General features: G+C 42.5%; 1 long non-coding RNA gene across 3 annotated transcripts in view; it reads left to right on the top strand.

Annotated features, from left to right (window-relative positions):
- Nucleotides 1–15,078, top strand: part of LOC106097934 (uncharacterized) — a 66,430-nt gene that overhangs the window by 44,172 nt on the left and 7,180 nt on the right. The window contains exons 3-4 of one of the 3 annotated variants that reach the window (XR_003213406.1): nucleotides 10,452–10,487; nucleotides 10,592–10,646. This is a non-coding gene — a long non-coding RNA (uncharacterized LOC106097934). Of the gene's footprint in view, nucleotides 1–10,451; nucleotides 10,488–10,512; nucleotides 10,661–15,078 lie in introns of those variants that run through there. The other 2 variants (XR_003213407.1, XR_003213409.1) reach the window with 2 other exon arrangements.

Raw genomic sequence — 15,078 nt, 5'->3', positions numbered from 1 at the left:
AAAAGAGGGAAGGATTCTGCTATTTTGCGTGTTTTTTTTAGAGCAACACACTTTTAAACGTGTGTATTTGGGACACAAACGAGAAATGCTTTGTTAATTGGTTTGAAGGCAGAGTTGTTGACCCGACTGGAGTCTTTGGCAGGCCCGACAAAAGGGCTCAGTGTGGCCAGCCTTTGTGCTGCCGAGCTGTAGGAGCGGCTTCCATATTGGGACAATATGCGGCGTGACCTCTGACCCTCCTCGGAGGCGGTGGCCGGAGACCACTCAGAGATTTGCGATCCAAAAACACAAAGCGTTCCAGGCTCGCACACATCTACAAATAAGAGAGAGAGGAAAAAAAACAACATGTTGGCACAAGTAGACAACACACACATGCACACCAACTGTTTCTTTTCGTTCATCAACCCTCTGGGCCAAAAATTACACATGCAAGCGTTTTGCTGTCTGACGGGGGCAGGGCAGACTTGGCTGGGTGATCTGAGAATATTTGCAATGCATACACACACACAGTGACTGGTGATTACACTCTGTAAGGGAAGGCGAACATGAAGTATTTGTCGCCACAGGGCCAAGACGCAGAAAGGGGGTTGGGGGGAAGAGCTTGTTGTGCTGTGTGGGGAGATGGGAGGGAACGAGACATAGATGTTAGAAGACGTTTTGTTCAGTACAGTTTCCACATCGGTCCCAGAGGAAACAAAGACAAATTATGCAATGTTAATGTTACTCAACCCTGATTACATTTTTTAGTTTTTTCTGTGAACACCAGGAAAAGGGTGTGCATGCATACATGTACAGTTTTTATACTTTCCCCCCATTTTTTCCCCCACTGATAGAAGTGCACGTCTCGAATTGGAGAAGCAGACTCACCGTTGCACTCTTTCCATGTTTGGATGACTGCATCTGCCGTCCGCAATAACTCTCAGAGTGATGCTCAGTGTGCCGAGCGTGTTTTGATGCTTGTGTGCTTGGTTAGAGAGGGTGATAGGAGGACAGTCCAGAAATAGAAATGTTTCATGAAAACATCAGAATGGAGAATCATTTCACTGTAAAGACTAGTTTCATAATCGCCCTGGAGGAAGCGAGGCTTGTCTGTTCCATTTGAGCTCCCTTTTGTTGCCCTAATTCACTTCTGCAACTCGAATGTATTTAACCCAGTGTCAGCTCCGACTACCCTCGCTCCCTTATCGTAGCCTTTTCTCCTGTCAGGTTATGTTTGTTACAAAAGAGTTGACTTTATTCCTTTTTTCCCTTTATCCAGGAAGCGCTGTGAACATCAGACGTATGATGATTGCTGGGTTACAGTATGCGAGGAAGCAATCATTTTCTCTTTGAATGCCGGTCAAGAGCATGAGCCATGAGTAAACAAGGTGTGGCTCGGTGCAGATGATTTTTAGACAACTCATTTTCCTGACCAATCACGGTCTGAGTCATTCTGTTTTGGAGGATTCTCCCAGGATTTGTGTACAGTCCTGACAGCAGCCCAGTCTCACAGCCTTTTTTGGCAGGATGCTATGAAATAGACTTGTCAGGTCTCAGGACACAACAGAGAATGTTTATGTAAGAGGTCGGAAATAGGCCGCAGATTTTGTCATGTTTAACGTTAGTCATGAGTTCACCGCAGCGTCAAGCAGCCATTCAATGTGGCCCCTTTTTTATTTCTTCCCGAGACACCGCTTATTTCTTTTTATCTTGCTTCCAAAGAGCCAGACTTTCTTATGATTTTCTTTTTTGTTGTTGTTGTTTTACAAGAGTGTTCTTCAGGCTTGCTGAAGTTCTTTAAAGATTTTTTTTTAAACATTGGCTGCTTTTCAGTCCAATACTAATACTCGATCATTTTCACCAGAATGATTTTTAAAGCCACCTAACTCTGACATACGAATCGTTAAATTAAAGGCTCCTAACGCAAAAGGATGAACCAGTGTTGTGTCTACAGACAACAGACAACTTAGCAAAGAGCAAGCAATTATAAATAGGATCTTTAGGCTGTGACTAGCAGCCTGTCTTAAAAAGCACTGTTCACTGAAGCCTCATCAGAAATGGCTTCAGTGGAAGGGTGGCTTCTTAAGGGAAAAAGGCTGAGGTATGCTAAATTACACAAGAATTGGACTAAAGATAACAACTGGTCTCATGAAGTGATTAATTCAAACGTGACATGTTTAGTTTACATCACTGTCAGTATGTACGGAGGTAATCGGGAGAGCGGTACAACAGTGAGTATCCAATTTATAAAACACAGTGGGGACTCTGTCATCATTTGGGTTAGTATTCCAGCTAATGGTGTTGGAGAGCTTCTCAAAATCGATGGAATTACAAACTCAGAGAAGTACCATCAGATTTTCATCCACAATGCAATACTATCTGGAAAGTACATGATTGGCAACAGCTTCATTTTTCAGCAGGACAATGATCCCAAACACACTGTCAGTGCAATAAAATCATACCTGGGTAGAAAAAACACACAATGGAACACTATCAGTCATGGATTAACCTCCCCAGAGTCCAGACCTCAACTTTATTGAAGCAGTGCAGGATCATCTGGACACAGAACAGAACAAAAGGCAGCCGACATCCAAAGAAACGCTCTGAATGTCCTTCAAGAAGCCAGGAGAGAGAACTATTCCTGAAGACTACTTAAAGATTTCCTAAGAGACTTCGGGCTGAGGAGTAATGGTGGTCATACCAAATACCAAATACCACACCAAACTGTCTTTGGTGTTAGAGCTGCACAAACTCAATTTTTGCCTTATATACTTTCCATTTATGGTTGCACACATTTCAATAAATTGCTGCACTAATTTTCCATTTTTGTAGCAGAATATAAAGGAATGAGAGGAGGATACAGTAACTTTTACACAGCACAGTACAGCTATGCTAACACTGCTGTGAGACTAAGAGTTTGCTAACACCAGCATACTAAAAAAAAAGCCCCTCATAATTACAATGCTATTGTGTTGATGTTTACCAAGAATAACTACACCATGTGTGCCAGAATCTTAGTCAGGAGTATTAGCATGCTAACATCTGCTAAGTTACCAAAAAAAGACCAACCGATAATTTTTCTGGCTGTTTCTGAAAATTCGAGTGAAATTACAATTTTTAACAGAGTATGTTGCTGTATGTAAAGTGTCTAACACAATGTCCCAAAGAGGTCATCCTTATTGTGGCAAAGCATTTCATGGCATCAGACAGAAATATGTTTTTTCTCAACATTCTGTAGGCTTCATTCTTCTGTCACTATGAATCTCTCCCAGATTTCTGTCTAGTAGCTTTTAAGAAACTTCAGTCAGCGCCTGGTGTGAATTACTCACATTATGGTGCATGCTGAAGCGACTAAATCACATAATTGACTCACATATTTCATAACATGAATAAACAGCAGCATCTGAGAAACGCAGCACTTCACATGCTGCATTATTATTGCACAGCCAGGCAGTAAATTCCACAGCGGTGTCTCTGTTGACCTGATAAAATGCCCCTTTCATCATATACGTGCAGCATATTGAATATGTAAACTATCTTACACCTACCATCACTAGCGTCTTCACTAACATGAAAGCTTTACACTGTAAGCTGTTAATCACTGGGATCTACTTTCTTGCATACAGAGAGACATCTACAGTAACTCATACAAATATAAAGGCACTGTCAAGTCTTCAGAGTGTTTCATGCAGCTAACTGAGATTAAAGTCAGGCTAATTTTCACAGAACACAATGCTTTGTTTCCTAAAAATAACCCACACACAACTGCCCAAAAAAGAAAGGCACATTGATTATCAAATGCCTATTACAAACCCATCTCGCCTCACCATTCATACACACACATACACACATACAACCTGCTAACCCAACCTGGCTCCAGCCTCTACAACGGATCAATGCAGATCCAGATCAATAGGCTTATTAGAGCTGCAGTTGAGTGGGGAACAAAGCCGATTAGCTGGGTCTCCACAGCCTGTCCCCTTAGGTTGAAAAGAAACAGAAGGGTCACCAGTCACAAGGTCATTGTGGAGCTGGTGGGTGTACAAACTGAGGTGGGCCGACACCCTCCTCTCAGCACTTATGATTAATATAGTTAGACTCTGGGAGACATTTATCAGCACAAACCCAGTGATCATGTTTGGTCCATTACTTTACCTGCTGCTTATGCTAATGTATTAATATAAACAGCTATACCTAAAGTTATTACAAAAATAGACCTAAAGATAGGCTAACAACTAGCTAGGTGTTTTGTTATATTTGCAAAAAAGCAGATTGGCGAGGTGTGAACCGACTGCACATCTGTCAGTAGTAATCTCGATATAAGACATTTATTGTCCCAACAACGATATATATCAGAAAGTTTTTACATTTTCTGTAAATTCTGTGAATCTCGGGCAACTCGATTTGCGTGAAGTTTTTTGGCTTTTTTTTTAGCTGGTCGTGTATCTGGAGTCAAGTGTTTTGATCGATGCATGAAACTATATATTTTCAGACAGTTTCTTTGTGAGTATTTATTACACGGTGTGCTGCGGGGAAAAGCCTGTTCTAATGTTTGATTCTAAGTAGTGGTGTGCGGATCGATATTGAAATATCGATTCTTCCGATACCAGTAATTTATTATCTAGAATCGATTCTCATATTAAAATATCGATACTTTAGTACTTTGGGGTAAATTTGTAGTTTTTCATTAACAGGAACACCATGGAAAGAAACTATATCATTCGGATCGTCTAAATTGGAAGGAACTACTTCCTCTCTTTCATTGTCATATGCGAAATACGGCTGTATAAATGTGTGGCAGCCCCTTGGCCTGCGCACTCACAACAATGGCTGAGCATAAACGGAGTCATGTGTGGACGTATTTTACCTCCACAAACAGCCAAGATGCGGTTTGCGATACATGTGACAAGATAGTGAGGTTTTGTGGCAACACCACTGACCACTGACCTCGTATCACAGAATATGAGGAGCTTATGTTGAGGCGAACTGAAGAGGAGGAGATCGAGGGACAGGTGCTGCTAGGGCGAGACAGACGTCTCTCACGGAGTCCTTTAGTGCTGCAGGCAGGCAACATGTTGAAATAGCGCACAACTTCAGGTTTTTATTTCTATATTATAATTCTGCATTATTAAGCAATAAGAACAAGTAGTCTGATGTCCTGTAATCATTATGAAGCTATATTATTACAATTACATAATACAATTATATATTGTATTATGAAATACAATGAAACATTAAGTTTTTGTACAGAGTATCGGTATCGGATCAGTATCGTCAATACCACCTTGAATTTTACTTGGTATCGGATTGGAAAGGAAATAAGTGGTATCGCTCATCACTAATTCTAAGGTTTATTTTTTAGCACCTGGCGGCTCTTTTTTGCTTCTCATCCGTAAACACTCTGCTACTCTTTCACGTGATTCAGTTTATTTTGAAAAACCTCAACAGGATCTTCAGCTTTATTGTGAAAGGTTTATGTGGAAAATACACAAGCGGCCGGCGGAGCCACCGGATGGTTTTACCCGTTGTTGCTAATGTTAACGCATAAAAACAGTCGCTTGTCCATCCGTAGTGTGATTATTTTAAATATAAGAGAAAGAGAGAACTGTAGGAAATTAATACTACAGTGTCCATCAAAACGATGAAAAAATATTGCCGTAAACAGTTTATTTTGCGACACCACGAAACAAACAATAGCGTAATATGAAACGGTAGACGTTTTCATATCGTCATCCGATATATATCGTTATATCGAACAGCCCTATCTGCCATTCAATGAATTCAGTCAAAAAATATGACATGAATGTCGCTAAAGTCCGAGCCAGGCTAATTTTTGTTACCAAAGAACATGTCTGAAAACCTGCCAAGTGACACCGGGACTATGTGAGCTCTGCTTCTATAGGCGTTATAGAACAGCATACACAGAGGGCATGAAAGAGCCGTATTCATGCTTTCAGGGTAATTTCATCATGATGGGAACCAGAGGCCTCATAAAGCTTTTTTAATGGGCTTTCAGCGACTAGCATGACCGCTCCATGGTATGGATCTATCTTTGAGTACTTCCATTCAAGTGTACTAATTGATAAGACGGAGACAGGTTTAAAAAATGGAACACAAGCTGAATACATGGCTTGTAAAGAGAGAAACACGTGAAAAAAGAGACAAGATAAACACTGGGTTTCGTGTAAAAACAGAGGCCACTGTGTTTAGTTGGAAAAGGAACTTTTCCACCTACTACTATGTGCAACTGTAGATGAATGTGCTGCTCTTTCCCCCCCTTTTCCACAGAGACCCAGGCCTTATGGTCTGACCCCTGCTTTGTGAATAGGCTTCCTGCACTGTACGCTGTATCCTGAGACTAGCAGGGGGGAGTAGGACTGTCTTCTCTGACCCCACCTCCAGCACAAAGGCCATCTTTGACTGGGAGGCCTCGTAATGAGTTGAAGGCAGAAGTGGAGCAGAGGCCGGGGGAATATCTGATGACTAAGGGGCTGTGAACACCACTGTACAAACTGTGTGATTAATGAATGCAGCCTCATCACATACTGGCCTTCACCCAGTGCACTGAGATCATCACCTCCCCTCCCGTCTCTCCCGTCGCGGCCCAGATTTATTTGAAAAAAGGAAGCGTATGCTTTGACGTATGGATTAAACCCTTCCAGCGAGGCAAACTTGCATGTCTTTTAGGTAGTTGTTATAAAGTCAGTGAGGTGTGCTGAAGTGCGATATTGATCTGGAGCCTCATGTCTTGTGTGCTTGCTCGGGATTTATTTGCAGCTGCTGTTACTGGAAATGGATCCCTGGAGCGATCTGGATTCAGCTGATCCAATTAAACGCTGTGAATAATTGATCTGACAGTGAAACTGAGTCCTGTCACATGGGAGCAGTGACATCATCATTTAAGGGTTGAAATGGTACTCCTGTGCAGCTGGACTGCCCCGGGTTGTTTGTTCCACAATCAGTTCACTGTATCTGATTACCGCCTGTGAAGGACACTAAGCAGACCATGAGGACACATGGGGAGGTTACACTGGCATTATGAGGCTCAGCGAGACTGTGCAAAGACAACAGACTCACTGATAGCTGGAGCTCGAAAACTCGTGAGATTGTCACATGCTGCAGTACGCGAGCATGAGTCCACGAGTCGTCCGGTTACGCCGGCAAAGTTACTTTCTGAAATGGAAAACAAATCTTTCTTTGTTTCCCTTCTAATAGTTTGTCTTTCATTTAGGTTGTGTGCAAGCTGTTCTTGCTTTGCGTGCTACGATAGCCACGCCGAAAGAAGACCTCCATATGAACCAGATGGACTCTGCGTGGGTTGATTATCTTCCTGGCCATGAAATAAGGTGCAAATAGGAGCCATCTTTGGCCTCGACCTTGGAGGAAGCTTAGACTGTAATATCTAATGAAACCCCTCCAGAGAGGTCTGCTCCTACTGCTCACTGATTTTTCATCTAGGTCTGTACCACAAATGAGAAAAGGAGGCTGTTGAACATTCAACATCTTGTCTGAATTAGACTCTAACCCTCGGTAAGGAAACGGAGGTGGTGGTAGTGGTGGGGGTTGGGGTCTCCATGTCTCCATCCTAGAGAGAGAGAGAGAAGAAAGGGTAGGTGTGGGGTCCCACTCACAGCTGACTCTACTGCTGCAGACATTTTGCCGGGTTGGCACTTATAAGCCGGTTGTAGTGAACTCAGAGGCCCGATGAAATCATCCAGAGTGTTTTCCCCACGTGGTCACACAGTCATCATTTATCACCGTGTAAAGTCCAGGTTTGTAAACTCAAATTATTGCTATCTGACTGCAGACTGCCTCGTCAACTGAGCCTGATTCAGACAAAGGCATGACTAGTTTGTTCCCAACAGGCATGTGGTTCCAATCTTATTATTTTGCCTTGTATTTCTAGTTTAAAAGGACCATCCTTTACCACTTAAATCATGAAAGGAGACTTCGAGTTAATGTTAGTGCTCCAGATATTTGCTCCAGAAATCAAAACCAAGCAAGGGGCTTTTTCCTTACTTCTATTTTTTTTAGAGGATTCTTACCACTCTTATTCATCCATCCATCTTTTTAACCGCTTATCCAGGTTAGGGTGAAGCCAAAACCTTCTTGGTGTGCTAACCACTTGACGTACTTCTGCTTGCTTTCCTAGAGAAAAGTTTTTGTAGCTGTTGCAAGCACCAATTAAACTTTTGACTTCCCCTGTTTTCTTTCCATCCTTTATTTAGCTGCAGCAAACTAATCGACTCTTAATGTCACTATAAGCTCTGTTTCACTGAACAAGTGGGAAATTTCAGCATAAACTCATAGATTAGCTAAGTCAGCAGGATGAACCAAAATGTGAATTCTTTATTCTGTCACCAAATAAAAGGACGAAAAGGTGAATTTCCAATGAAGTGATGGAACTATTATGTAACCTAGCAGCTATCTTTAAACATATTAAGCAAAGTACAGTGTGTTATCATGTGCAAAGGGCTGGTCAGCTGAGAAGCGTATTCTCTATAAACAGATATCTGCTGGGACTATCATGAGATTAGATTTTCACTTCCTAGTGTTTGTGGTCAAAACCCATTCATGATAACGGTGCTATCTTTAGAAAAATTAAACAGCAGGAAAAAGCAATAATCCTGTCATTAAAATTCATTTATAGCTGAGTTTGTGGAGTGTTCATGGTGCAAATTAAGAACTGCAAAAAAGAATAATTAGACATGTATTTTAAATTATTAGTAAATTTCAATACATTGTTCTGGCAATATTCCAATTTTTTGCATATGAAAATGCAGAATCCATAAGTAAGGGATCAGAGTTTTTGGCTCCAGAAGCTTTTCTTGTAGTTTAAGTTCTGTTGACCAATCACGTTTGATATCTCCCAGCCATCAGCTATCCTCACAGAGGTTTAGCTTTTGATTATAGCTTGTGTTAATTATACCTTCAGGTTCTGCTTTCATAAATGATGATTGCCACATGGAGCAGGAAGTCATGAACCACATATCCATTACTCAGATATCCAGAAGTCCAAACAAAAGAGAGCCAGCACACTAGCTGATGGGTTTTGAGACTGTGAGGAGAGTCTAGCCTATTCAGACACGTATATAGCACTTTTATTTGCAAATTCATGGCCAAATCTATAGCTTACAGTAGCCGTTTGTCAATAAAAGTAGTCTGGCTGGTAACCTCTCCAATGTTGACTGCTGGGTGGCTTCAAAGAAGGTGGCAAAGATAAACTTGATCCAAGTTTGCTTTGTTTTTTACCTGTTTGGCAAAGGTTGGGTAAAGCAAACAAGCTACACAAGGAAACTACACATTTCTCCACGAATTGAGCCATTGGAACCTAATGCGGACAGTGAGGGGACCCTGTCAGTTAATTAGAAGAGGGAGGTGACGGCTTCATCCATCACCTTACGTTCCCCCCTACCCCCCGAACATCAAGTCCAATAAGAAAATCTCCCTCATCTGTCAAATCGCACCACATTTCCAACAGCAAGGACCACAAATGAGTGGAGAGCTGGAATGAAATCTTTCAAGCAACACACTCACATGAGCTCGACCTCCCCGGTAAAGGTCACGCAGTGTTACCATAGCAATGGGGAACACCACCGGTGTGTTAAAAAGGTAGCCAGGAGGGGTTGTGAGGGAGGGGGTGACTAAACTGAATCCATGGCTAAGGAATTTCAATGGGTGGGTGAGGATGCGTGTTGAATCTTAAAATATTCGCTCTAAATGAAGTCGCAGTAGCTGCGCCTCTATTCATTACACCGCTCTGATGTTCTATAACCATTAACATCTGTTAAAGCCCAGTACGCACGACGACACATCCAGCTCTCTGGACAAGGAGGGTATTTTTAGACGTGTACTCATTACTGCTGAGAGATCATTTGTAAAATGAAGGACGGGGAAGGGAGAAGCAGGCCAATAACACCGTGAAAGATGGCATCCATATTCAAATACCTGAGAAGCGAGTGGATTTAACTAGTAGTGAAAGGGGGCGAAGGTGAGATGCGGCGGCGGCGGTGTTGGCGGTGGTGGAGGGCAGGCCAATCAAAGATTCTGAGGAGGCCAACGCAATAAAATAGTCAGGGCAAGGTCGAGAAAATTATACAGCACATTATCCAGTATCTGGATGCTTCGAGCTCCGCTTCAGAAATATAGACAACACATGTAACCTGTAACTAATTACACATGCTCATAACGCTGCTATGTTCTCTGGACTGAATCCATTGTTCTCTCGCAGATCAGCATTCCTCTGGTAATGCAACCGTAATTCAAATGAGCTCGTCAGCTCTATTAGCAGAGTGGTTATCATTCAGGATCAGGCGCGGTATCGATTGTTCCATTATTCGCCCCCCTGAAATGATATATATCCTACAGTCAACATGTGCCATATTTCCTGTTTTGGCCATACAGTGGTGATATTGGATTGTGAAAGGGTTATCTGTTTTTCTATAAAGGCATTCTGATTTAATTTGTTGCAGGAGGGAAAGTGCCATGCAATCCGTCTCCTTCTCCAGGTAGAGGTTAGATTGGATAAGAATATTGTGCCATTATCTTACAAAGTGAGGAAACAAACACAGATTGGGTGGTAGACAGCTCTACCTCTTCTCTTCTCCTCCAGGTTTTAGAATGGGACGTAGCCTGGAACAACAGTGCCCCCTGGTGGACCTGCTGCAGTGAGTAAACCCAGGTGTTTTTTCCTAAACTGAACATCATTCAGAATATAATGTTTATATAATGTAATCTGCATGGTGCCCTTAAATAAAGATTTGTCTGATTACAGCTGTGGCACTGAATTAGTCTAACCAAGTCAGAAAAAAAAGGAAAATGAAACAAAGAGAGGCAGTCCAAATATGGCTTTTCTGTACCCTTGTAGTCCCACCAGGCTGCTGCTGGCACTGGCCAAATAGAGAAAAAAGGCACAATGGAGTGATGGGGGGTGGTCTTTGTTGCCAAAGCGTCCTTTGCTATTGCACAAGTAGAAGTGAGCACACCAAATATCCGAGTGCCACTCTACTGGGAGGCCAAGTTGGTGTGTGGCTCCAAATGGACTCGGCCAATTTGGCCAGTGACTTCCCGGGAGGTTCAGTGAAGCCAGACATTGTCCTCACAGGCACCCAGAACAGCAATGTAGCCAGGTGCTGAGAGGTCAATGATGGAGCGATAATATGATAATATTTATTCATGGAGGGAAATGGTAGCATCTGAGGAAATACAGCTTCATTCAGTTCAATTTTGTGGTTATAGCGCCAAACAGTGGCGTCAAGATGCTTATATATATATATATATTCCCCTCTCGCCCCTGCGGGTGGTCTATCCTTCAAGCTCAGGTCCTCTACCAGAGGCCTGGGAGCTTGAGGGTCCTATGCAGTATCTTAGTTGTTCCTAGGACTGCGCTCTTCTGGACAGAGATCTCGGATGTTGTTCCTGGGATCTGCTCGGGCCAGTTGCCTAGCTTGGAAGTCACTGCACCTAGTGCTCCGATTACCACTGGGACCACTGTTACCTTCACCACATCTTCTCAAGCTCTTCTCTGAGCTCTTGGTACTCCTTTAGCTTCTCACGTTCCTTCTTCCTGACATTGCTGTAATTCAGTATTGTTACGTCTATCACTACGGCCGTCTTCCTCTACCACCACTATGTCTAGTTGGTTAGCCACCACCATTTTGTCCGTCTGTATCTGGAAGTCCCACAGGATCTTAGCTCAATCATTCTCGACCACCCTAGGGGGCGTCTTCCATTTGACCAGATGTTTCTGTGCAAACCACTTGGTTATGGCGTTCCATGTATGCCCTGCATTCTAGCAAATAGAGAGAAAAAGCCCAACAATCAGACAGTCCCCTGTGAGCAAACGCTTGGCTAAAGTGGGAAGAAAAAACGTCCTTTAAACAGGAACACTCAGGGAGAAGCAGGTATATGCTGCAACAGACAGGCTGGGGGTGAGGAGAGGAACACAGGGGAGGAAAACAGGACAAAGGACAGACTGTGAAAGGGAGGCAGAGGTTACCAATAACTAATGATTGAATGTAAAGTGGTTTATAAACACACACAGTAAAAAAGGCGAGTGAAGAAGAAACACTCAGTGCATCATGGGACCATCATGGACCCTCGTTAAAGGGGTTCAGCCCGATGCAGAGCTGTTTCTGTTTAGTTTAGGATTATCTTTGAGTTATTTTTCCTTTTTTCCCTTTGTAAAGTCTTTGATTTCTTCTTTAGTTGGCTGCACTGTAAATATGACACATTAGATCACAGATGTGAAGGATATAATAAAAATACTGGCCTTCTGAACAGTTTATTTCTGACTCCACCACTCGATCAACTCTCACATGGTGACTGTCTCCCGAATCCAAACTGGGATATGGTTCCTCAGAAGAGAGACCTAGTTTCTTCGTTAGTGCTGCTTCTTTGTAAACAGGTGTTCAAACTTACTTTTAAATGTTGCATTGGATTTGCATATAAAGGTCTTTTACAAAAATAATGTAATATACTGGTAATATAAAATATGACTACAAGGATTGGCAGTATGTCTGTGCTGTATGATTTCTCCTTAATTATGGTAAAGGCAGCTAGTTAGCTTAACATGGAGATGAGAAAGAGTGAAACTAGAACAGAAAGGTTTTCCTACAAATACCTCAAACCTACTTCATAAATGTTTAGCTATTCCATTTGAAAAAAAAAATCAGTGCTTGATTCAGTGTAATGTTTAAAAACAAAGAAGCTTTTTTTTAATCCTATCAGCATTTTATCTGCTCTAAAGCCATAAGCGATAAATGCCTCAGTGTAACTAAAGAAGTGATGCATCTGCTTTTCACAGCTTCAACCTCTGAATGTACATCTGCCACCCACACCTCAAGAGCCTGCTGATTTTATCAGGCACAGAGTCCTTATAAAGAGGATCCAAACAAAACCAAAAAAAAAATACTCCAAAGACATGCATGTGATGTCACTAACTAATCACCCAACATGCACTGCAGCTTCCAGTGAAACAAGGTACCGCTCATGTCTCTCTGTGTCGTTTGCTGGTGATAATACGGCACAGAAAGACTCGTAGGGACGACATTATCTCCAATGTTCTCTGAAGACTGACATGCCTGTAATGACCAAGCACAGCATGCTCTCTGTTGATAGTGCTTACAAACCTCAATTTGGGAGGTGGTGGGGGGACAAAAAAGAAATGCGGACGACAGGATGCCAAGTGTGATTCAGACCACAGGGTGTTGATTTCTGGGAAAGTGGCTCCGGAGGCTGGAAGTACGAAGACAGATGGCAACATGGTGCACCGATTCCCCTATGAGGCTTCGCACACAACAAGAAATCTATTTATGAGATGGCTCTCTGAGTGTAATGCCACTAATTTGGGTCTGATGAAGAACACAGGAGCCGAGTGGCAGCAACGGAGACTTTCAGCCATCTCTAAAAGGATTTTTGAGAGGCCAGATGTGGTGTGCAATGAATTTAATTCGACTGCATTCGTCCCTAAAGAGCATCTTATGAGGTTACACGGTGACTTTTATACACAGGAGCTACTGTCTGCCCTAGCATTCGTTACATTATTATGACCTTTGATGAAAATTTAGATATTTATTACGTCAATAAAAATATCAAGAACAGAGGTTAGCAATAGTTTGCTGCTTTAAATTTCCAACGCAGCAACTATTTTACTAATTAAAATGATTAAAAAAAGAAATTTACAAAGATCCTGAAAAATATCAGCAATTGAAACTAACCCCACTGGAATCAAATGCAACCTTCAAGTGATGTACACACTCACACAACAATTGATTTGTTGTTTTCGGAGGTACCAGACAGAAAAGGCTTCTTTTCCAATGAAGATCAATACAGATGTCTAGGGCAGCATTGTCTCTGAATGGATATGTGATCAGCCTCATTCCCCGACCCTCACGGCGAATTACTTGCAGCGTTTGAAATCTTGAGTCTAGCTTTGTCCGTCGGTCCGCGGCTTCTGAAGCAACTCAACTATTAAATTACACCAACCAGTTAGGGCCGATTTATGAGAAATTACTTTTTAAAGTGGGGAAAACAAGGAAACAGGCAACGCTGTGTAAATACGTGACTGTGTGATGAAAATTGCTGGTGGTATTACCTCCTCCATCAAAAACCTCCGCTATTGTGGTTAGCCCTTTAATCATAACATGCTTTGCATCTGCAAGTAAGTCGTGATTTGCACTGCTGAATATTTTCCATGTGAGACCCCCCTCAAAGGAAAGGAAAAAAAACACAGTTAAAGAAAAAAAATGGAGTGGAGTAGATTTTAAATTCATCTTTAAAAACGTACAACCTGAGGGGACCTTTCACTTAAACGCGAGCTAACCCACTCACGCAGAAAAGAGGTTTAACAGCTCTCAAACACAAGACGGGCAGGGCTGATTGCAGGGAAGGAGGCAGAGTGTGTCTGCTTTTAGAGGCTGTGTTGGCTCGAGTGAAGCCAAACTGGACACAAATCATCTGGAGCACCATCCAGAGGGGTGGGCGTGTGGGTGGGTGGGAAGGCAGAGCAGATAAAACGAATCCTAAAAAGCTCCTGGCAGCTGAATAAAACAGCCCCAAAGGCTGTCTGTCATGGCATGGTGTTCAAGCGTTGGCCCCCTCTTTCTGTTTCTGGCTTTGTTCGTGTCCTGGTTTCACGGCGCCTTTCATCTCCCTTCCCTGCCTCTCCCATAGGTGCCTGCATAATTACTACTGACACAAAGAGAAGGAAGCAAACATGAATCCGCAAACATTACTAAAGTAATTAATTCCCGTCGATTCACTCTATCTTTCGATTCATCTGCCGGTTTGATGAGCTTGCCTGCTCCCCCCCACCTCCCCGTCTTAGTTCCCCTGCAAAGCCTGCTAAAAGAACAGAGAAAACCCAAATTCATTGCAACTTATCATTCAAATTACGCAACAAAGTCACCTTGCTTGATCCTTTCAGCTCTAAATATTCTAATTTGTCAACTATAAACACTTCACCACACAGCCTTTAATAGCACGGAGGGGAAAAGCTTGAATCCTATCTCACGGCTTCAGTCTGCAGGTGCGGGGAGCAGAAGCAGATACTTCCCTGTGAATCATTTAATGGCAAATAAAACTGTAACTTCACAGTCT

This window comes from Oreochromis niloticus, linkage group LG13 (genome assembly GCF_001858045.2).
Source record: "Oreochromis niloticus isolate F11D_XX linkage group LG13, O_niloticus_UMD_NMBU, whole genome shotgun sequence".
In the NCBI taxonomy this organism is placed as follows: Eukaryota; Metazoa; Chordata; class Actinopteri; order Cichliformes; family Cichlidae; genus Oreochromis; species Oreochromis niloticus.
The sequence above is the reverse complement of the archived record's forward strand: the minus strand, read 5'-3'. Positions and strand labels throughout refer to the sequence as shown.